This window comes from Triticum urartu, chromosome 7A, assembly GCF_056163025.1.
Source record: "Triticum urartu cultivar PI428250 chromosome 7A, HENAU_Tu73, whole genome shotgun sequence".
NCBI lineage: Eukaryota > Viridiplantae > Streptophyta > Magnoliopsida > Poales > Poaceae > Triticum > Triticum urartu.
The window spans coordinates 273,810,668-273,823,938 of record NC_141879.1 but is presented as its reverse complement, the minus strand read 5'-3'; the positions used below and the strand labels follow the sequence as shown (position 1 = coordinate 273,823,938).

The 13,271-nt window shown below is 53.4% G+C and overlaps 1 pseudogene; it reads right to left on the bottom strand.

Moving 5' to 3' along the window:
• Positions 1-2,031: 2,031 nt before the first annotated feature.
• LOC147959298 (uncharacterized) lies at positions 2,032-2,967 on the bottom strand (annotated as a pseudogene).
• Between the last annotated feature and the right edge of the window lie 10,304 nt (positions 2,968-13,271).

Genomic DNA, 13,271 nt, shown 5'->3' with positions numbered 1-13,271 from the left:
GCCAACAACGGCCAATTCGAAAGGGGACAGCTAGTACAAGTTTTCCTGACAAAAGGCGGTCTTCGCCTGCCAGGTTATGGTGATGACGCCGTCTTGGGCTTCATGGGGACCTCCGTCTTGCCGTCCATCTGGTCTTGGTCTCGTTGCACCAATATGAAAACCTTTGCCTGATGCCTCGGTACTCCGCACCTGCGCTTGCCCCCTTGGCATCAAAGAGAAAACAAGGACACTGCGCGCTGGCGCCCGCCTGGTCTCGATCGTCATGGCTCAGGTCACGAGGACCTCGCAAAATTTGCCCTGCCTAGATCTCTCCGCCCCTCGTGAGCCTGCCTGACGAGGCCGCTCCTGAGGTGGTCTTGCGTCGCCCGCCTCGCGAGGCTTGACCCCTCGCGAGGGCCTTGAATGCCTTATCGATGAAGATAGGTCGTACGGACCTGCCAGCTCAGCCACGCCACGGGCAGCAAACAGGCAAGGCCGAGGACCCCCGTTCCCAGGACGCCGACATTATTCATACTAATAGTAACTAGCTAGGTTATCACATGACTCTTTTTTTTATTATATGCCACATTATCTATTTTATCTAAATATGTGTGACGTTACTATCTATGTTATTCTCATTGTGGGTAGTCTTAGACCATTAGATAGATAAAGTGGTCTCCCGTCTCGTGTAAACTGAAACCATGCGTCCGCGCTGTGCAAAACAACCAAACCGCCCAAGAGATAGGAAATCGCTTTGCAAGATTTTTTCAGCTAGTTGGAGCGTATTTGTACTGACATGCCATACTGCATGTATGCGTCCAAGAAGACGGATCGTTATCCTGCGCCGTATCCGTATCCGTATCCCTGGCGACTGCTGCGTCTGCATGCCCTATCTGAACCGTGGGACATACTACTACGTGGCTGGGTCATCACCAGCTACTAGCTGACTGCTTGCTACGGATGGGCGGGGCGCGTGCGATCCCGCACGACGCTCCTGCCCATGCCTGAGGTGGTGGTGGTACCAATCCAGTCCATGGACGGATGGATCCACCAACCGGCAGCCGAATCCGCGTGTATCCGCGCATCGCGTACGGACGCATCACGCCATGGCCAACTGCAGCGCGCGCATGCTCCAATCGCATCTGCTGCGTTGCGTGCCCGCCCCCGGCGCGCGGCAGCACAGAAGAAGAGCACAGTGGTCACGGCGACTCACTGCGTTGCGAGCACGGGCGGCCACCCAATGAGGTCACGCCGCGGGATCGAATCTAGCCGTGTATCTTCGTGGGGACGAGTGAAGAGGCGAGGCGAGGCGGGCGCCCATGCCACGCCAGATGAGATGACGGGTCCACGCCGGAGAGGGCCCCCGGTCACGTGCCTGCCTCCTCTCCCGGAGTGAGCTTGGCTGTGGCTGTGTGCTGTTCGGCGGTGAGGCCACGGTGTGCGCGACACGCACGGGGAGGAGGTGGCGGATGGGGACGAGTCGGCCGCGCCTTGGATCCCGATCAGCGCCAAGTGGCCTCTCGGTTTTCCTGCTTGGTTTGCATTGCAGGGCGTCAGGGCGCCATCGTTTTTCTACTGGAGTTCATGGGCTGCACCTGCATGTACGTGCTTCAGGCAACATTCGGCCGACCGACTGTCTCATCACGATCTAGGCCAACTTCAACTCGCGACTCCAAACGGTCCGGTTCGTTTGCTTTTCGTCTGTTTGGGGCAGGAAAACGAATACAACCGTCCGTTTGCGGTCGTGCGGACATCGATGCGCCCAATGGCACGCCTCATCCCAAACCGTATGGGGTCGTGGGCTTTAAATTTTTGCCCTCCCCAAAAGATAAACTTGCAAAAAAAAAGAATATAAACATAAAACGTCCATACGCCCATACGGCTATAGTACCAAAGTTCAACGCACATTTTAATTAATCTAAAACTTAATAGAAGACATAAAAAAGGTAGATAAAGGCCCGTCGCCCATGGCTGTCGTCGTCTTTAGGAGTCATCGTCGCTGCAGAGGTCAACATAGGCCGACGGCTGCCACGGGTGGGCTGGCGGCCCCAGTCAGATCGGAGGTGCCGGTGGCGCTTGCACTACCTCCTCCCGTGGCTCTTGCTCGTGCTCCGACGAGCGCGGTGGCATTGCTGACCATGAGCCGACTCCCACCGAGTCAGCCATTTACGGCGTCGTGCAGGACCAACTCCAGTGCTGGCCCACCAGACGTGGGTCCCACGCAGCGAGGGGCTGCTCCTCATGCATCTCCTCCTTGACGGCGACGTCCAGCTCCGGGATGGCCACGTCGCTGGCTACAGAGAGGGCCAATGCGGTTTCGAGGCCATCCTATTGCCGCTCGTCGTGCGTGTTCATGGAATCCTCCATGACACGCCTCATGAGCCGGGCCTCCTCTTCGTCAATCATGCCTGGCGCCGGTGGAGGGGACGGAGATGGCGACGGCGACGGCGTCGGCGAGACGCCGCGCACACGCCTACGGCCGCGTGCGTGAGGCGGGCTGTCTGCACGAGCTGGACGCGTGGGGCGCTGGCCACCAAAGTAGGACCGCCGACGCAGGTCGTGCTCATCGCGGAACCAAGTGTCCCATAGAGGCGAGTCAAAGCCGTACCTGGAGTCCCGCAGCAGATCCGATGGCAGCAGTTGGCGGGGACGGTGGATCTTTTCGCGGCGGGCGCAGTCGCTCACTGGCACTGCCGGGATTGGCACGTGGTCCGCAGAGAGATGCCAGTTGTTTAGCAAATGAACATCACACTACGGGAGCGGCGAGGACGTCTCCCGGTACCGGCGGCAGACATGGACGTGGACGTACATCCTGTTGCGCTGGCCGGCCACCGACGGCGCGAGCTGAAAAGCCGGTGGTGAGGCGGGGGACGGAGATGGCAGGGATGGTGGTGCAGGAGGTGCAGACCTGCTCGAGTGGCGGTGGCCAGACGAGGAGCCGGCCTCGTGGTCGTGCTTCCCCTTCCCACTGATCCAATGCAAGCCCATGGCGCTGGCGGGGTGGAGGGCGAGCGGGTGTGCGGCGGCGCTCGCTAGGGTTTGCTCGCTTGTGTTGGGGCTTGAGGAGGCAGGCTGGCCGGGAAGTGGAAGCTGTGGACTGAAAGGTCCACGGCTTCCAATTTAAGAAGGACGACAACCGCAGGATCTGTGGCTGACAGCCGGGGCCTGCTGCGCGTGCGCATTTACTTTGGGCGGCGGTGGTAGTTGGGAGGCCATCATGCGTCCCTGAGGCGGATGACCCGCAACCGTGTGCCCGTCTGTTCCGCGTCCGTCTGGACGCAAACCGAGCGCATGTTTGCGTCGGAAATGGGATGGGTCGAACGCCAAACGGACAAAATTTTAGGATGCGGCCGCGCGTTGGGCCGTGTCATCTGTCTGTTTTGTCCCAAACGGACTCGGGCGGACAGGATGGGGTTGCGTGTTGGAGTTGGTCTTATTTCCTCGACAACAAGGGCATCTTCAACGGCAACGAGTAAATTTCTTCCCGCATTCGTCCGCACACAGGGTATCAGTCCGTGGACATGAATACAAGAGGTCACGTTGATCGCATACATTTCAAACAGTTTTTCAACAAATCAAGTGAAATTCAAGCACAAAGGGTGACTCGCTTTTCCACCGCTCATCGGAGTGGACCCGCTGGCTGATACTTCAGCCGGAGGGGAAGGGTCCCTATGCTGCATGGACCAAACTTGTTTCGAGAGGGTAGGAGACTGGCTGTCTATGTCAGCATAGCCTCTACGGTGGCCTTCATGGAACCCAAGAGGCGGCAGACTCCCATGTTCTACTTCTCCTTGATGATGGCGGCGGATGTCGGTGTTAAAACCGGCGGATCTCAGGTAGGGGGTCCCGAACTGTGCATCTAAGGTCGATGGTAACAAGAGACAGGGGACACAAGGTTTACCCCGGTTCGGGCCCTCTCTATGGAGGTAATACCCTACTTCCTGCTTGATTAATCTTGATGAATATGAGTATTACAAGAGTTGATCTACCACGAGATCGTAATGGCTAAACCCTAAAAGTCTAGCCTGTCTGACTATGATTATGATGATATATCTCTACGGACCTAGCCCTCCGGTTTATATAGACACTGGAGGGATCTAGGGTTACATAGGGTCGGTTACAAGCTTGCCTTCCACGCCAAGGAGAGTCCCATCCGGACACAGGTAGAGTCTTCGGTCTTCATATATTCACAACCCATCAGTCCAGCCCATTTCCAATAGGTCGGACGCCCGAGGACCCCTTAGTCCAGGACTCCCTCAGTAGCCCCTGGACCAGGCTTCAATGACGAGGTGTCCGGCGCGCAGATTGTCTTCGGCATTGCAAGGCGGGTTCCCCTTTCCGAATACTCCAAGATAGTCTTCGGATGAAACGAACGTGTCTGGATCTGCAACACAAGTACCACACACACAGCCGTAGAGAGTATAACATTTCATGAGTCCCATCTGCTGACAACTTTTTGCAAGATGACATCACGTTCGTCCGGTCATTATATCGAACCGTTTTGTCCGCCATTCCGCATTTCGAGATGCGGTTTCCATTGGCACGTCTTGTCAAAGCAGAGATCGTGTCCCCTTATTGCGGGATTCTCATCAATACGGGCATGGGTAATCCAACCGTGCCGTTTGCACAACCCTTGGGAATAGGCGAGTTTTAGGGTGAGTGGGGAGGCGTTCGATATTTACTGCCTTTATAAGGGGATAAGGACTCCCTTTCTTCACCCACGCCTCCTCTCTTTCTCTGTTCTTCCATCCTCGAGCTCCAGCGCCCAAGTTCTCATCTTTACCAACTCGAGCAAGCACTCAACCATGTACAGATCCGGAGGTCAAGGCAAGTGGATGGCCTCCTCCGTCAAGGACAAGGAAATTATTGAGCTTCGGGCGGCCGGGTATCTGGCGAAGGAAATCGCCCACCGTCTTCCGACCAAGGGGCAAGTCGTCCCTACACTAAATGTTGGGGAACGTAGTAATTTCAAAAAAATTCCTACGCACAAGCAAGATCATGGTGATGCACATCAACGAGAGGGGAGAGTGTTGTCTACGTACGCACGCAGACCGACTGCGGAAGCGTTGACACAACGTAGAGGAAGTAGTCGTACGTCTTCTCGATCCGACCGATCCAAGCACCGTTACTCCGGCACCTCCGAGTTCTTAGCACATGTACAGCTCGATGACAATCCCCGGGCTCCGATCCAGCAAAGCGTCGGGGAGGAGTTCCGTTAGCACGACGGCGTGGTGACGATCTTGATGTTCTGCCGTCGCAGGGCTTCGCCTAAGCACCGCTACAATATGATCGAGGTGGAATATGGTGGCAGGGGGCACCGCACACGGCTAAGGAACGATCTCAAGGATCAACTTGTGTGTCTAGAGGTGCCCCCTGCCTCCGTATATAAAGGAGCCAAGGGGGAGGGGGCCGCCGGCCAGGAGGAGGGCGCAGGAGGAGTCCTACTCCTACCGGGAGTAGGACTCCCCCCCAATCCTAGTTGGACTAGGATTCCCCGAGGGGGAAAGAGAGAGAGGGGGGCCGGCCACCTCTCCTAGTCCTAATAGGACTAGGGGAGGGGGGAGGCGCGCGGCCACCTTGGGCTGCCCCTTTCTCCTTTCCACTAAAGCCCATTAAGGCCCATATGGCTCCCGGGGGGTTCCGGTAACCTCCCGGTACTCCGGTAAAATCCCGATTTCACCCGGAACACTTCCGATGTCCAAATATAGGCTTCCAATATATCAATCTTTATGTCTCGACCATTTCGAGACTCCTCGTCATGTCCGTGATCACATCCGGGACTCCGAACTAACTTTGGTACATCAAAATGCATAAACTCATAATAACTGTCATCGTAACGTTAAGCGTGCGGACCCTACGGTTTGAGAATAATGTAGACATGACTGAGACACATCTCCGGTCAATAACCAATAGCGGGACCTGGATGCCCATATTGGCTCCTACATATTCTACGAAGATCTTTATCGGTCAGACCGCATAACAACATACGTTGTTCCCTTTGTCATCGGTATGTTACTTGCCCGAGATTCGATCGTCGGTATCCAATACCTAGTTCAATCTCGTTACCGGCAAGTCTCTTTACTCGTTCCGTAATACATCATCCCGCAACTAACTCATTAGTTGCAATGCTTGCAAGGCTTCTGTGATGTGCATTACCGAGAGGGCCCAGAGATACCTCTCCGACAATCGGAGTGACAAATCCTAATCTCGAAATACGCCAACCCAACATGTACCTTTGGAGACACCTGTAATGCTCCTTTATAATCACCCAGTTACGTTGTGACGTTTGGTAGCACCCAAAGTGTTCCTCCGGCAAACGGGAGTTGCATAATCTCATAGTCATAGGAACATGTATAAGTCATGAAGAAAGCAATAGCAACATACTAAACGATCGGGTGCTAAGCTAATGAAATGGGTCATGTCAATCAGATCATTCAACTAATGATGTGACCTCGTTAATCAAATAACAACACCTTGTTCATGGTTAGGAAACATAACCATCTTTGATTAACGAGCTAGTCAAGTAGAGGCATACTAGTGACACTAAGTTTGTCTATGTATTCACACATGTATTTTGTTTCCGGTTAATACAATTCTAGCATGAATAATAAACATTTATCATGATATAAGGAAATAACTAATAACTTTATTATTTCCTCTAGGGCATATTTCCTTCACTAAAGCCCAACGAGAGGGTGGTATTCATCCCTCATTTCGTCCGCAGTCTAGGGTTTCCTCTCCACCCTTTCGTCCGCGGTCTGATGTTCTATTACGGGCTAGACTTCCATGATCTAGCTCCGAATTCTTTCTTCAACATCTCGACATTTATTGTCATGTGTGAGGCTTTCCTCCGCATCCAACCCCACTTCGGACTGTGGCTCAAGGTCTTCAACGTGAAGCCAAAGATGGTGGATGGCCAATACGCGGGGTGCGGAGGCGCCATGGTGAGCAAGCTGCCCAATGTCACCTGGCCAAAAGGTACTTTCGTGGAGACTGTCAAGGAGTGGCAGAAATTGTGGTTCTACATCAAAGAGCCCCGCGGCACCACCTGGGCCGCGGCTGCCGAGTTCAAATCCGGAGCTCCAATGCGGCTCACCTCCTAGATTGAGAAGGGTCCAAATTGGACTTCATCAGACGAGCTGATAGCGCTACAAACGTGCATTCAAAGCATGGTGGATAAAAACGTTAAGCTCGTCGACGTGATCCAGGTGATGCTAGTTCGCCGGATTCACCCATGCCAAAGCCGAAGTCGCCCTTTATGGGAATTCAATCCGAAGAAGTACCAAACTCTGGAAAGGCTCTTCGGAACCACTCATGAAGATGCCTGGAAGGTTCTCTTCAAAGACAACGAGACGCCGCCAGCCATAGACTCGGACCGCTGGCACGACATTACCCATTCCGCCAATGAGGTAAGCCTTTTACGCATCCTCTACTTGCTTGTCTCAAGGAGGATATCTAAACTTTGTTATTTCAGGTATGGACGGAGAGAGCGGAGCGAATTCGGTGTCCGGCTCCGTTGCCCGATGAACCAGTCATCCTACGCCTGGCGAAGATGCTGGTACCGGCGCCCTATAAGGCGCTGGAGAAGAAGGCCAAGGGGGTCCGGAGTGGCCCCCACCGTAAGGGCGCTCCGGACTTGAGTCTGAAGACAAGACCCTCTCCTCTGCCGCCGAAGATGAGGAGGAGGAGAGTGACTCTCGTCCTGATGGGGGGAGAAGAAGAGGGCGGCTTCCACAAATCTGGAGGCGGAGGCGCCCAAGAGGGGGAAAGGTCCTCTCGCGGATAACTCCGCGTGGGACATCGACAGCAGTCCGGAGCGATGCCCCCGGAACAAGCCCCTGGCCACATCATGAGTACTAAGAAACCGCACGCGTCCATTTATCCGGCTCCTCCATTTTATGGTATTAATATGGTTAATCATGTTATTACAGTCCAGCCCATGACAGCTCCCAGCAGTCCTCATCAAGAGGCTCGTTGGATTCAAAGTCGATGGCCAGCGAGTCACCGCCGGCCGCTTACTCTCCCAAGGCCAAGGTAGACGAAGAGGTGCTGTCCCAAAGGACCTTTCCGGGCCAGGGAGAGGTTCAGGAGGCCGTCATGGTGGCGCCGGAGGGTGAAACCTCGGCCGCCGGACACATGGGGGAACAAACCCCCATGGAGACTGACGATGGGGGGCATGCTCAGTTCGGCCCCCATCCGGGCACGGATCCGGAGACCCATATGGCTCCGGAATCCGGCAAGCAGCCTCCTTCAAGAGAAGGAGGTGTGCCCGTCCCATCGGTGACATCTGTCCAACCAGAGGCGCCGGATAATCTACTGGAAGCACTACGAGGTGCTTCCATTGTGGAAGAACACCGTATCCTTATGGGTATGGTGATTAAGAAGGTTCAGTCCATCAAGAGCGGACTGATCGAAGCCTGCTACAGCCTGCTGACAGGTTTTGAGGTAAGCGGCGCAAAAGAGAAAATCCCAATATAGACAGTAGCCCCTGAGACATTGTCCGGTGTTCGGAAAGAAAAGCCGGACAGAGGATCAATTAAATTCCGCAGGAAACTAACCAAATGTGTCTTATGTGAATAAGCAGGCATCGTTGCTGGGCGCGGCCTCACACATTGCCGAAGTCACGGGCTAAAGCAGAGACTGGAGCGGGCCGAGGAGGAGCTCGGCCAAGCGAGGAAGCAGCTGGAAGACCAGCAAGGTATGTAATGGCTCACTATATATTCAGAAAGAATAAATGATGTATATTGACCGTAGTGTCATGATATGTGTAGGAGCGACGACCGAGGTCGAGGCCCTTAAAAAGGCCCTGGCCAAAACCAAGGGGAAAGCTGTCAAGGAGCAGGCCGCTCGTAAGAGGCTTAAGGCCAGGCAGAACGAGGTCCAGCAAGAGCTCCATGACACTGTGAAGAAGTGCGAGACCTTGGAGTGCGATGTTTTGGCTCGGGAGACCGAACTCGCCAAGGCTCGCCAAAGCGCGGAAGTGGCCCGGGTTGAAGCCCAGGGTGCCCTCCAGGAGATCCAAGAGGCCAAGAAGATCGCGACGGGTAAGGCGTTTAGTATGCAAAGCAAGTATGTGAAGAAGAAGTATTTCTTACTAACCCGGATTCGGAGTTCTCCAAGGGCGTTTGCAGATCTGCCATGTAGTGTGTCCGAGCTGTGGAGTTCTTCCGAGCCGAAGAGGGGAGCTCAGCGAAGAAGCTTTTCTGGTCGCAATATCTTGCGCCAGAACATCCAGTGCCCTTTAGTGATCAGCTAAAACAGCTGGTTGAGCTGCATAGGGTGGCCGGATTGGCCATGAAGGATCTAATAATCCGGTTGTGGCCTGCCGAAGCTATGCCCTGTAGCTACTTCGGGCTCGTGAAGCGGCTGGTGAATGCCTGTCCTCGGCTGGAGGTCGTCAAGCGATCGGCCTGGGTTGAGGGTGCGCGCATGGCCTTCGCCTGCGTGAAGGTGTGGTGGGCGAAGATGGACGCCGTCAAGCTTATGACCGAGGGACCGCCAGAGGGCAAGGAGCACCACACACCCGAGCGGTATTTTGCCGATGTCCTGGAGGGGTCTCGTATTGTGGCAACGCAATGTGCGCAAGACGTTATTTTCGAATGAATATCTTCATGTTGTCTCTGCCTTGTATGATGAAATAAATTTTGTTATGTAATATAAGGTTTGTTTAAAAAAATTCATCTCCTGTGCGGCCGTATTATGTGAAATCTGAGAGTTGGCCAGTCGTCGGCTTCTGCCCCCATGTAGGAAGTACGGGGGTGTTCGGGATGTAATCTAAACACTCTTGATCCAATTGTTTGGTCCTTGAAGGAGGTGTTTAGCGCAGCGAACCAGGAAATCAGACTATGCGGCTTGAATGCCCTCACTTAGCCATAGGAGTTTGACGATAAAAATTTAGGCACAGCCCCTGGTATCTGAATTAGGAAGCTATAAACACCTGATCGGGCAAGTACCAATCCCTCACATAATGCGGAAAAAATCTCTAACGATTTGAGACCTCCGAAGAGCTGACCGGCTCTTGCCACATCATCATAGTCAGTTTTCGGCCTTCTCTACTGAGGTGCTCATCCGGGTAAACCAGGGCACAATCGCAGTAGTTCTCCCTTTACTACCCTAGCCGATGTAGTGGAACATAGGGTAGCAAGCACATGAGCCGGGCAACCCAACTATTGACCAAAGACATGATTCGGAGCCAATGCATATAGTGCTAAATTCGGGGTGCCGAACAGTAGAAAGTGTTCGGACTTTGTTGCCGTGTTGTGGGGCACTATGAAGCCCCTGGCAAATTGGAATGTACCAAAGTGTACGGGTGCTATCTGATAAGGTTATCAATAGAAAAAGGAAAACAGAAAAAAGAGCAAGGGTAATGAGCCAACGTCGCAAAATTTGGGCCGCAAATTGTTTCGGTTATAATTTTATTAATACATTGAAGCGCATTGATACAAATAGTGCAATAAGCAACGGGGCTAAGCCACGACCAAGAGAGAGCTGTGTGTGGGTCCTGAAAACAGGTAGAGTGATTGTTAAAGAGACTACCCAAAAATTCCCCTATACATCTGTGCTTCGTGTCAACTTGGTATATTTATCCTTTGAAAGGACCGATGATTTGACCACCAGGGGGAACCTGTGGAAAGAAAATCTGAAAAGGAGAAAAGAAAACGGTGAGGGTATGTGTGTCCGAGAGCGGTCGAGCCATATTGTGGATCACATGCCAGTTATGCCTCCGTCTATGCCCATGGTATCTTGAGCGCGTAGTTATGTACGCGTGGTACGAACGCCGCTACTTGATCGGGACTGGGACGGAGGCCGAATTGCTAGTCGAGATCTTGACGAGCTGAGCTGTCCTGCTGTAGAGTAGTCCGGACTCTTTTGACAGTGTCCAGGGGGCTCGGCCGCCGAATTGAGGTTCTGTTTGAAAAGTCCGCTCTGTACTTCTGCTGCTCAGGCAGCGGTGTGCTCCTCGGTACGGAGGGAGCGTTCTGTGTTTCCATTAACTGTTATGATGCCGCGTGGTCCGGGCATCTTGAGATTGAGATAAGCGTAGTGTGGCACCGCATTGAATTGAGCAAATGTGGTTCGTCCAAGCAGTGCCTGATAGCCGCTGTGAAAGGGGACGATATCGAAGATTAGCTCCTTGCTTCGGAAGTGGTCCGAAGATCCGAACACAACCTCTAGTGTGAGTCCTTTAAAGGTAGTCTTGGTGGGCTTGATCCATGATGGATTAATGCCCATCTTGCGCATTGTATCCTGATAGAGCAAGTTGAGGCTGCTGCCACCGTCCATCAGGACTCGTGTCAGGTGGAACCCATCAATTATTGGATCCAGGACCAGTGCGGCTGAACCGCCGTGAGGGATATTGGTCGGATGATCCCGGTGGTCGAAAGTGATCGGGCATGATGACCATGGATTAAATTTTGGGGCGACTAGCTCTATCGCGTACACGTCCCTGAGCGCGCGCTTACGCTCCCTCTTGGGGATGTGGGTAGCATATATCATGTTCACCGTTTTGACCTGAGGGGGAAACTTCTTCTGTCCCCCTATGTTTGGTGGGTGGGGCTCCTCGTCGTCGTCTTCACTTTGCGATCCCTTCTCCTTGCTTTTGGCATTTAACTTGTCGGCTTGTTTAAAAACCCAACAATGTCTGTTGGTATAATTGGGTGGTTTGTCTGGGGTGCCATGAACTGGCACGGACGATCGAGTATGCGGTCCAAGCTAGATGAGCCTAAATTGTTCTTTTTGAACGGCTTCTTCCGCTGACCGGACTTAGAGCCACTGAATCCGGCATTGACTGTCGTATCATCGGTGTTGTCATTGTTGTTTCGACGCTTATATCTATTGCGTCGGGACTTGTCGTTGCTATTTTTGGCTTCAGGGGTGCCGGTGTCGCTTGCATGGTTTTTGCTACGGGCCAGCCAACTACCCTCACCCGCACAAAAGCGGGTCATGAGTGTCGTGAGGGCTGCCATGGACTTCGGCTTTTCTTGGCCGAGGTGGCGGGCGAGCCATTCGTCGTGGATGCTGTGTTTGAAGGCCGCTAGGGCTTCGGCATCCGGACAGTCGACGATCTGGTTCTTTTAGTTAAGAACCTAGTCCAGAATTTCCTGGCAGACTCTCCGGGCTGTTGAACTATAGGGCTTAAGTCATCTGCGTCCGAAGGTCGAACATATGTACCTTGGAAGTTGTCAAGGAAGGCTTCTTCCAAGTCCTCCCAGCTGCCGATGGAATTTTCGGGCAGGCTGTTCAGCCAGTGCCGGGCTGGTCCTTTGAGTTTTAGGGGAAGGTATTTAATGGCATGAAGGTCATCGCTGGGGGCCATATGAATATGGAGAATGAAGTCTTCGATCCATACCGCGAGATCTGTGGTTCCATCGTATGATTCGATATTCACGGGTTTGAACCCTTCTAGGTATTCATGTTCCATGACTTCATTAGTCAAGCAAAGAGGGTGTGCGGCGCCTCTATATCGGGCCGCATCGCGATGTAGCTCCGATGGAGTCTGTCTGTGGCTTTCGGCCCACGCATGACTAGGTGTTCGCACACAAACACGTCACCGTGTACCTCCAACACCGAGGGTGATGCACCGCAGCTCGCGTCGAAGGAGACCCGTCCGGAAGCGTGGTACGCAAGCAATCCGGTGGGTGCTTTTCATGACCCGAAACCCCACACACCCGGGAGGGACCCCGTCAGGGCGCGCGGCAGCTATGGGCTGCCCTAGGTCGACCTGGTTGCCCCTAGGGCCTCGAGGTTCGCCGCCCTACAACAAGAAGAACAAACGAAGAACGAGGAAGAAGAAGAACAAGGGAGAAGGAAAAGTAAAGGTAAAAGGTGTAGATAGATTTGTTCGAGTGTGTGTTGTTCAATCGGCCGTCACCCCTTACATATATATGAGGCGGCTGGACTTCCCGTACAAGAAAAGGACTCAAATCACGTCCAAATCATCAAAAATTACCTTAACTCGGACTACGAGGGCCGGAACTTCCGGTCTGGCCCTGAACTTCCGGGCTGAAATTATATCAAGTAGCCCTCTTGCACTGAATCTGCAGGCCGCATACTACTTCGGATGACGATGGTCCCAAAAGCAAAGTTGTAGATCTTGCAATGGAGAAAAACTCTTCAGTTGATCACTTTTTCATCCGGGGTCATCTTAATGTCGAAATCGGCCCCGCAAATATGCAAACAATGTTAAAATTCCAGTCTTCGGGGCGCACCGCGTGCAAACTTTCGGTTTAGCCCAGAACCTCCCCGGAAGTTTTGCCCGGAACTTCCGGGGCAAACTTATGCAGCACACTGTT